At 38.4% G+C, this 9,390-nt stretch overlaps 1 protein-coding gene across 1 annotated transcript in view; it reads right to left on the bottom strand.

Annotated features, from left to right (window-relative positions):
- Positions 1–5,034, bottom strand: part of LOC119583211 (autophagy-related protein 13-like) — a 17,291-nt gene extending 12,257 nt beyond the window's left edge. Inside the window, exon 1 of the mRNA XM_037931692.1 lies at positions 4,973–5,034. The gene's annotated coding sequence lies outside the window, so the exon portion shown is untranslated. The remainder of the gene's footprint in view (positions 1–4,972) is intronic.
- Between the last annotated feature and the right edge of the window lie 4,356 nt (positions 5,035–9,390).

Genomic DNA, 9,390 nt, shown 5'->3' with positions numbered 1-9,390 from the left:
TGGTTCTAGAAGACTCCAAAGCTGTATCAGGTTGTGATTGAGCAGGCTACAAGATGTTTGAGGATTTCTGGCTCCAGGTGTTATTGTTCTAATCCCCACTGCTGGACAAGCCTCTGGGCTAGTTTAGTGGTAACGTGTCAGCCTCTTAACCGAGGGGTCGGCGGTTCGCGCCCCCACCCAGGTGCGAGAAGTTGCAACTGTCGCCTGGAGGTTACTGTTGTGGCTGGGCACCACGGCGGGTAAGGACTAGGTTCAGCCGAGTCAGCACCAGCTGACACGTGAGTGAGTCGGCATTAGTTGACACAGGCCATGCTCCCCTCATGGGCATAGCCCGGGCGAGGCTAAGCTTCGCATATCGGACTTATCCTTACTGCTGGACATGGTATAGTGATACCGTTACTGTGGCCAAGAAGATCAACCACATCCTTGTTAGCACTTGCTGGAGGATCCTCCAAAACTGCAGGGTTTACTAGAATGCTGAGCTCCGTGGGACTCCTTGAAGTATGAAACACTTGATGCAGTTCCATTGGAGAATGCCCAGGATCAAGACAGAATTTTATCTCACAGGAAATGCTGAAGGCCACAGATGTGTCACATGACTCAACTGAATGGCTGCCAGGATTGTGACATTCCTTGGTGCACAGTACTCAGAAGTTGCTGAGATGGGACAAGGAACAGTATATCAGGAATCTTGCTGAGGAGGTTGATAGCCATTCCTTAGTAAATGACCTTTGCCCTGCCTACCAAGCCCTGAGAAAGATGAACCCCAAACCCACCTCACAGACAACTGTAGTCCACTCAGTAGATGAATGGACCATCTCTGATCATGTTGGGGTTTGAGAACATTAGGCTGAATACTTTGAGCAATTGTACCTGGCTGACCTTCCAGCAGTTAGTAGGACACAATTCCTGTGCCACATCCACCTATGGGCATAGAATCTCCTACCCTGACTGAAGTTAGGGAAGCAATCTCTATGGGTAGTATACCAGGAGGCATATGTGGCATCCCTGTTGAACTACTAAAGTCTGGTGGTGAACCTATGGCACAGGGCTTGTATGCTGTCCTGGCTGCCATCTGGCAGCCATTCCCCCTGACCTGCTGAGGAGTGTGGTCATCCCTCTCTGGAAGGGGAAAAGGATCATTGCGACTGTAGCAACTACCATGCCATCATACTGCTCAGTGCACCAGGCATATTCTTCTGAGATGTATCTAAGACCATCTACTAAGGAATTAGAGACCAAAGCAATCTGTATTTACTCCTAATAAGTGCACAATAGACCATATCCAAGAACTTTGAATCACTAGGAAAGCAGTCATGAGTTTGGTCCTGGGTTGCTTGCAGCTTACATTGCCCTCAAGAAGGTGCTTTGAGAATCCCTCTGAAAGATCCTGAGACTTAGGGGGATTCCAAAAAGGATTATCAGATTAATAGCAAGCCTGTATACAGGCTGGGGGCCTGTTGAGCTTCTCTCTAGTTAATTCAGTAGTGAGGCAAGGCTGCGTTCTGGCACCAACACTATTAAACAATTGCATGAACTGGATAACAGGAAGGGCTACTATCCCAAGTCTCTGTGGAGCAACAAAAGGCAATGTCAAAGTCACTGAACTTGACTTTACTGGCAGTGTTGCTATTCTTTCCAAATCCCTGGGAACCCTGGTAGCGATGCTTGATGCAATTAGCAATGAGGCAAAGTTCTTTGGATTAAAGTCTCCTAGACCAAGACCAAGATCCAGGATTTTGGGGGCCTGTTAGGAAAACCCGTTCAGTTGATATATGCTTGTGGCAAGGACATCGAGGTCATTTAGAAGAATTCAGTAGAGAGATTGGCCTGGCAGCAAGTGCCATGAACTCAAACAACAAGAGTACTTGGAGATGCCAGTACCCGTGCAGTAGGACCAAGTTAAGTGTCTTCAGTGATACTGCCAGTTTTGCTTTATGGAAGTGAAACCTGGGTGCTATCTTGTGCCTTGGAACTGCATCTTGATGCCTTTTACAACAGGTCCTTGCACCAGACCATGCGGTACAATTGGCAGGATGGATATGGCTGTGTCCTGTGGGCATCAGCTCTACTGATTGACTGATTGATCCAATACCTGTCCACCATACTGGCAGTGCAAGTTGTATTACAGAAAATTGAATAATTAAAAAAAGTTACTTACTGTTGTTATTATTGCACTGAGTTATGGACTACCTAGAAATGATATGGAATCTGTGCAAGGATAACAGTCTATTACCATATGGATAATGTAAATCAAATGACAAAAGTGACATTGAAAAAAGGCAAAAAAGCTAAAAGCACTTATGTAGAAAAAGAGAAAATAACATTGCAAAGGGGAGGCATGGAGTCTTGTCACCACACATGAGTGTTTGTGTGTGCCAGTCCTACAAGCCACATGCCCATCACAGTCGCCGATTGAGTATGCCTGATGCCCGTATTTTGGGCCACGTGTGGACAGCAAAGCATCCACTCCCAAGGGGCTAATTGACTTGTAAGTGACTGAGCACTTGGGGCCATCTATGTGTAGATACATTGCACAAAAACAATACCACACATTTTCTCAGGGAATGGCTTTATATTTCTTAAGATGTCAACATTCAACTGGAAAAACAATGTTGTATTAAATTTATTCAAACTACTATCAAGAAATAACTGAGACAACTGTGTCTAATGAAAGGGTGGATATTTAACACCTACGATCCGGATGACACAACCATCATGTCATGAAAAAATTTGGCTTGAGGTGCAGGTGACGAGAACATACTGTCATGGGAAAATTTGTCTGTTGGCTGGGTTGATGTGAACTAGCTGTTGTGAGCATTTCAGCTGAAGGCTGGGGTGACAGGAATGACTTTCCATTAGTGAACAAAGCTTTGGGAGGGTAATTAGACTCATTTGGCATTTTGGAAGGGCTCTTGCATTATTTCCATCAATTTACAAGTGTGGAATGTAGTGTCCATGAGCCATGACTGGAAGAGCGGCAGCTCTAGGGGGGATGCTATTTCCGCGCTCAGGATCCTATTCCTGGCCAGTGTAACCAGTGGGGAAGGTTTTATTACATAAAATTCAATATTATGAAAAAATGTATAAATGACACAAATAACAAAATGTTACTTATTGTTATTATTATTGATCTGAGTTATGGACTACCTCAAGAAGTGATATGGAGTCTGTGCAAGGAAAACAGTTTATTACCATCTGGATAAATCAAATGCCAAATAAAGACAATGGAAAAGGGCAAAAATACTAAAAATGTTGATGCAGAATAAGAGAAAGTTGCAAAGAGTCTTGTGGCAAGCCTAAGAGCTGCATATCCATCAGTTGCCTCTCAAAAATGGTTGTACTCATTCCCACTGTTTTTTTTCTTCGCATTTTTATTGGTTATTATACAGCCTTGTGATTGGCTAACATCAATTGTACTTTCTTTGTTTAATTTAATGAGAAAGGGGATCATTCTCAAATTACAACAATAGTGTTTTTACTTCTATTAAACAAAGGCAGTTGTCATTTACTCTATTAACATGAAAGGAGCAAGGAAGTCACATATGATCCTCTTATCATAATAATTTTTAGTTTACTTTCTGTATAATGCCTGGTGTATGCTCAGTTTAATATTCACAGAAAAAATATCAGCAGATTCCCAAGCCTTCCCAAATACAGTGATTGTTTCCCAGAAAGTAGCTGATCCCGTGCACTGATACTTTGTGCTCTATACTGCACTGCATCACAAGGACTGAGGTATATCCTAATTCTTTGTAAGTTCTGAGATGTAGGCACTATAGTAATATATAAACAAGTAATATATATATATAATATATATATATATATATATATATATATATATATATATATATATATATATATATATATGCATATATATATATGCATATATATATATATGCATATATATATATATGCATATATATATATGCATATATATATATATATATATATATATATATATATATATATATATATATATATATATATATATATATATATACTACACATTAAGGAATTCAGTTACACCAATGAATCTGCTGTATGCTTTATGTTGGGATCAGGTCGGCTCAACCTCTTACAAAATCAACCAAGCTTCTATAGTATTAATAAAGACGATCAACATGAGTTAGCCTTACTACAGGCTGAGTAAGGTTAGGTTAAGTTAGGTTAGAGAGTTCCACATGATCATAAGGGAAAGTCTCCTTGGTTAGTTTTGGGCTGACCTGACCTGAAAGCTCTATTTCACAGGGATTCTTTCATTTACTCAAAACATAACCATGATAAATATCTTACTTCTCGTTTTTAAGATAAAGCTATATTGGCATACCGTGTTTGACAAAAAGTGAAAAACAGCTCCAGATATATTTTAATTGCTTTGCCTTTTACTGTAAAGTCTTCTTCAAAGGCCTGTCCATACACATATTAATTTGAGTATGTGTTTGCTATCCTATACATGTTACTGATTATTACATTTTCAGTATTTTTATATAAACAATGCAGCTCCTTCAGATATGAAAGCAGTGTTTTTCAACCCTACCCTCTGACTAAAATGCAACAGGAAAATATTTTTTAAATGTTCAAAACTCACTATACTCTATAAATCAATATGGAACATTCATGACAAACTGCAAATACATTAAATCACAAACTATTTCACATTTTTTTTACTTGTATACCTTACAGTTCAAAAGATGGTTAATAAGCAAGTCACCCCCATCAAGACTTCATCACGCATCATCACACACAAACAAATAAACAAACAACCCCACCTCGTCATTACATTTCACTCCCCTAAAAAAGCAGATCAAAACATCAATGAAAAGAAACCCACTATTTCCTGCCTTCACCAATCTCAGACTCTAATGTGAAAATTCCTACACGTTCCCTGAACCACGAACAAGACTTCCTTAAACTCCAATCCAACGGAGAGGATCCCTGGTGGGTAAAAAATCGGTAAAAAAAAACTCACTGTCATTTTCCCACAACGAACTGAAGGACATGTTTACAAGGTGCTGGTCGCTTAGTCTCCGGTGTGAGGCTTTACGACACTATTCTGTTTTACTATGGAGGGATTTTGGACTGTATCCCATATATTATTTTAGATTATATTCTATAAGATTTTAGTTGTATGTTTGTGAATTCTATGCGATTCTAATTCTTTGTTCACTGCGCGTTGTCTACCTTCGCCTTTCTTGCTACGCCTTTATCCTTACAACACGTTGACCTCAAGGAGTATTGTCATCAATGCGTAATAGGTAATGATTCAAAGGTATATATTAATATGATAGAACATGGCAGTCGTTGAAACTATCTCTCTTTCCATTCTTTTCCTTCTCTTGCTTTCGATGCGCCATTGATGTGGTTGCAGTTGTTCGATAATCATTTCTAGACAAGAACACTTTATAGGTGTTCTTTTCAGTGCCAGACAGCCATGCCAAGGAAGTTCAAACAGACCAGTGCCACATCTCTCATGACAACATCGTGCCAGTATCTTTACTTAGGAACAGCTGTACAGGACTGTTACCTCTGACCTTTCTATACAAGGTCAACCTATCCTACCTTGCCATGCGCTGCCTAATCTTAACTCGTGACTGTCATTTCTCAAGGGAGAAACCCACAGGGGTGCATGCATGTACTACATGACTAATTAAGAGCGGGTGAGATTTTCCCATTTTTTCGCGACTGTCATAGTACAGGTACTTTGTCATGAACACATTCGCTCAACGTTGTAAAACCCCTTATCATTGATTATCGTTTGCTTAAATATTATGATTTAATCACCAACCTGTTGCTACAATCAGGTGTCCATTAAAATTGTTTTGTCTGCCATTCATTGTACATTTCTTTCTAATATTTGTCATCTTCATGTATTTCTAATATTGGGATTATCTTGTCATTGTACTGATGGGTGCGTGTAAAATCATCATTGTAACTGAAGAGCAGTCAATATTTTCATATTTTAATTTAGAAATATCTCGAGTAAAAAAAAAAAAAAAAAAAAAATGGGCGCAGCTCAACTGATGAACATAAATACTGCATAGCTAACAGGGAACAGGTCAAACATGCAAAGTTGTAATCTTTTATATCAATATTAAATAAATGAAATTGTGAACATTTTGGAAAGTGGTGTTCTCCAAGGCTCCAAGGAAAGTGGTGTTCTCCAGTTCATTAGTTAGTTATTAAAAAAAAAAAATAATAATAATAATCACTCCAATATCTTTCAACTTATCCATAAAACATGTAATGTCAAATTGTAATATATGATTAATACAAATCATTTCCTAAATAGAAAATATTTTAAAGAAAAATACAGATGCTATTCATATGAAAGAAAGAGTTATTTTTTATTAATTGAATATGGAGCACTGAGGTCCACTACATAAGTTTTTTTCTCCCAAAGAAAATTATAAGCTTTTAATCCTTTGAATATGGAAGAGTATATTTTTTCTCCGGTTTACTGTGTAGTTCAAACGGAACATTTGAACAAGGAATCATCTGCATAGTTTTAACTGTATAGGCTAATGTTTGACCTCACCAGTGTCTATTGCTGGCAGGGAAGTTACCTATCCATTTTTGATCTGCTTATGGAGGCTAGTTTGCAAAATCTGTACTCTGTTGAATATGTATAAATTCTCAGAGACGATGGGAAGATTTCGTCGAGCTCTCCTGAAGCTATAAATTCCTCTGAAAGGTTGAACGTGAGGGCTGTCCTGACATAAAAGAAAGAAAGAAAAAGAGGAAATGTTACCACACGAACGAGTACGATAGCCCTATGGTCGTAACAATTTTAGTTATATATTATCTTAACATATATTCATGTGCGATATATTAATTTACAGCAGCAGAAAATATATTCTTATTATTGCTGGGTACTTCTGAAGAAAGGAAATTACTTCACGTGCTTTACTGCAAATCTGTGGTAAAAAATATATATAGCTATGGGATCCTATAGCAATGGCTATCCCACTACTGGGTTAATCATTAAACAATAAAAGCGCATGCTTAAGGCATCAAGAGAAGAGGGTCCTAAGGAGCAACGGTTGTATAGTTATAGCCATCGAATTTTAAGGAATTTCATATTTATATAAAGGACCTAAGAGCGATTGTGGTTTAATCGGTCAACCAACTTTAGGCCCTATGTGCCCCATGAAGTCAGCTGGCATGTGAGGAGATATGAGGAAATGGCAAGGGACATCATTGGAAGGGGTGGGGGGGTCACTGTTGGAAAGGCAGGGGTAATCCATTGGAAGGATTGAGGGGCACTACTGGGAGAGCCGAATGGGGCATCATTGAAAAGGCCTGATAGTATCATTAGAAACAGTCATTGGGTCACCATCGGAAAAAGCTGACTTGAAAGGCGGAATGGAAAGGCTGAGAGGCCTAAGTGCCTCGGAGACACCACTGGAACGACAGAGAGTCACTGTTGGCAGGGCCGATGGGGCACCACTGAAAGGGTCGAATGGTTACAATTGAAACAGCAGGTTCACCACCGAAGGGTCACCATTAGAACGACAGGAAGGGCAAAGGGTCACCATTAGGTCAGTTAAAGGGTTACCACTGAAAAGGCCTAAGGAGCACCATTACTAGGCTGTGCACAGGACATCAGTCGGCCGTTGGCATTCAACTTATATTCATGTTGCTAAAAAGTGAAAGCAGTTCTACTCCATTATGCGTAGGTAACTGGACCACACATTCCTTTCAAGTTTCATTTTTTCCAATGCCTGATATAAGGCAAATTCTTCTCCAAGAACAGCTCTTACATCAGATCTTGTTTCCCATTTTCCTCATTATTAATGACTCATACGGACCAAATCTCCATGTCCGCCCATTTTGTTTACTGGATGATATTGATCAAAATCTGCTCTGTAGATGAGCTGGCGGGATTCCGTGGGAATTGCAGCTTTTACAAGTGCAGTTTAACGGAGGAATAGTAATGATGATGATAATGATAATAATAGTAACAATAATAATAATGATTATGCTTATGGTAATATTAATGAAGATGATGATGACAGTAATGCTATTGATCATAATAACAATGATGATAAAAGAATAATAGTAATTATAATTATCAATAATGATGATAATGATAATAGCAGCGACAATAATAACACCAACAAAAATAATAACAACAACAACAATAATGAAAATAACAATGAAATAATGAAAATAATCATGATAACAATAATTATGGTAGGGTTTTGGATGATGATGGGATGATGAATTAATACTGATGATATCAGTAATACTAATAATAAGAATAGTAATACTAATGATATCAGTAATGCAGATAATAACAATAATACTTGATAATGATGATAACAGTAATAACAATAATGATAGTAATAATAATAATAATAACAAAAGTAATGATAAAAATGATAATGATGATAATAATAAAAATTATGATAGTAATATTAAACGTAGGAGCAGTGGTAGTAATGATAATAATAATAATAGTAATGATGATGATGATGATGATAGTGATTATGATAATATAGAAACCGCCATTTACGCTCTTCTGAATGACAAATGATACTAGTGAAAATACGCACTTAGAAAATTCACATATAAGAAATAACAATGATAATGCAGTACAAACCATGTAACAGGAAGAGTGAAGTTAGATAAGGTTTTCTGAAACACAAGAGAAACGAGAGGACTATCTCATAACAACGTTTTGTGTGCCAAAGTTGTGCATCAATTAAAAATAGCTTATATGATAATTTAGATGTAGCAGATGAGACTCTGAGTTTAGTTCTTCTATAGTAGTGAAACACCTAGGTAAGAACACACGCGCGCGCGCGCACGCACGCACGCACGCACGCACGCACCCACGCACGCACGCACGCACGCACGCACACACACACACACACACACACACACACATACACACACACACACACACACACACACACACACACACAAACAGGTACGTGCGCGTGCATGTGGGAGTGTGTATACGCATATATTTTTTATACACAAAATATTCGCGTGCATGCACACCACCATCTATTTGGACATGAAGGACTGTGTGGCGATAATTGCGTGGGTGTTGACAGCATTAATTGAACAGCCCGCCACGCCCAGAAATGCCCAAACACAAACTCTATAAATCTCCTGTCGGTCGTTTACACAGGTATATACCAGTATTTATAATTATTATTATAGAGGCTGATAGTGTTAAAAAGACATAGGTGATGTTATTACGGCATATTCCCCGAATGCATACAATTTTCTCTCGAATTATAATAACAATCGTTGCCAGTTCGGAAAAACAAACATAAACCCATAAACAAAATAAAAAACGAACATGATAGACTGACACACAGACAAGCACGCCTAAAGAATCTAATCACAACAATCTAAGAAGGAAAATTAAGGCAA

This window comes from Penaeus monodon, chromosome 2 (assembly GCF_015228065.2).
Source record: "Penaeus monodon isolate SGIC_2016 chromosome 2, NSTDA_Pmon_1, whole genome shotgun sequence".
Taxonomy (NCBI): Eukaryota; Metazoa; Arthropoda; class Malacostraca; order Decapoda; family Penaeidae; genus Penaeus; species Penaeus monodon.
Note: the sequence above shows the minus strand (reverse complement) of the source record. Positions and strands in the feature narration are given on the sequence as shown.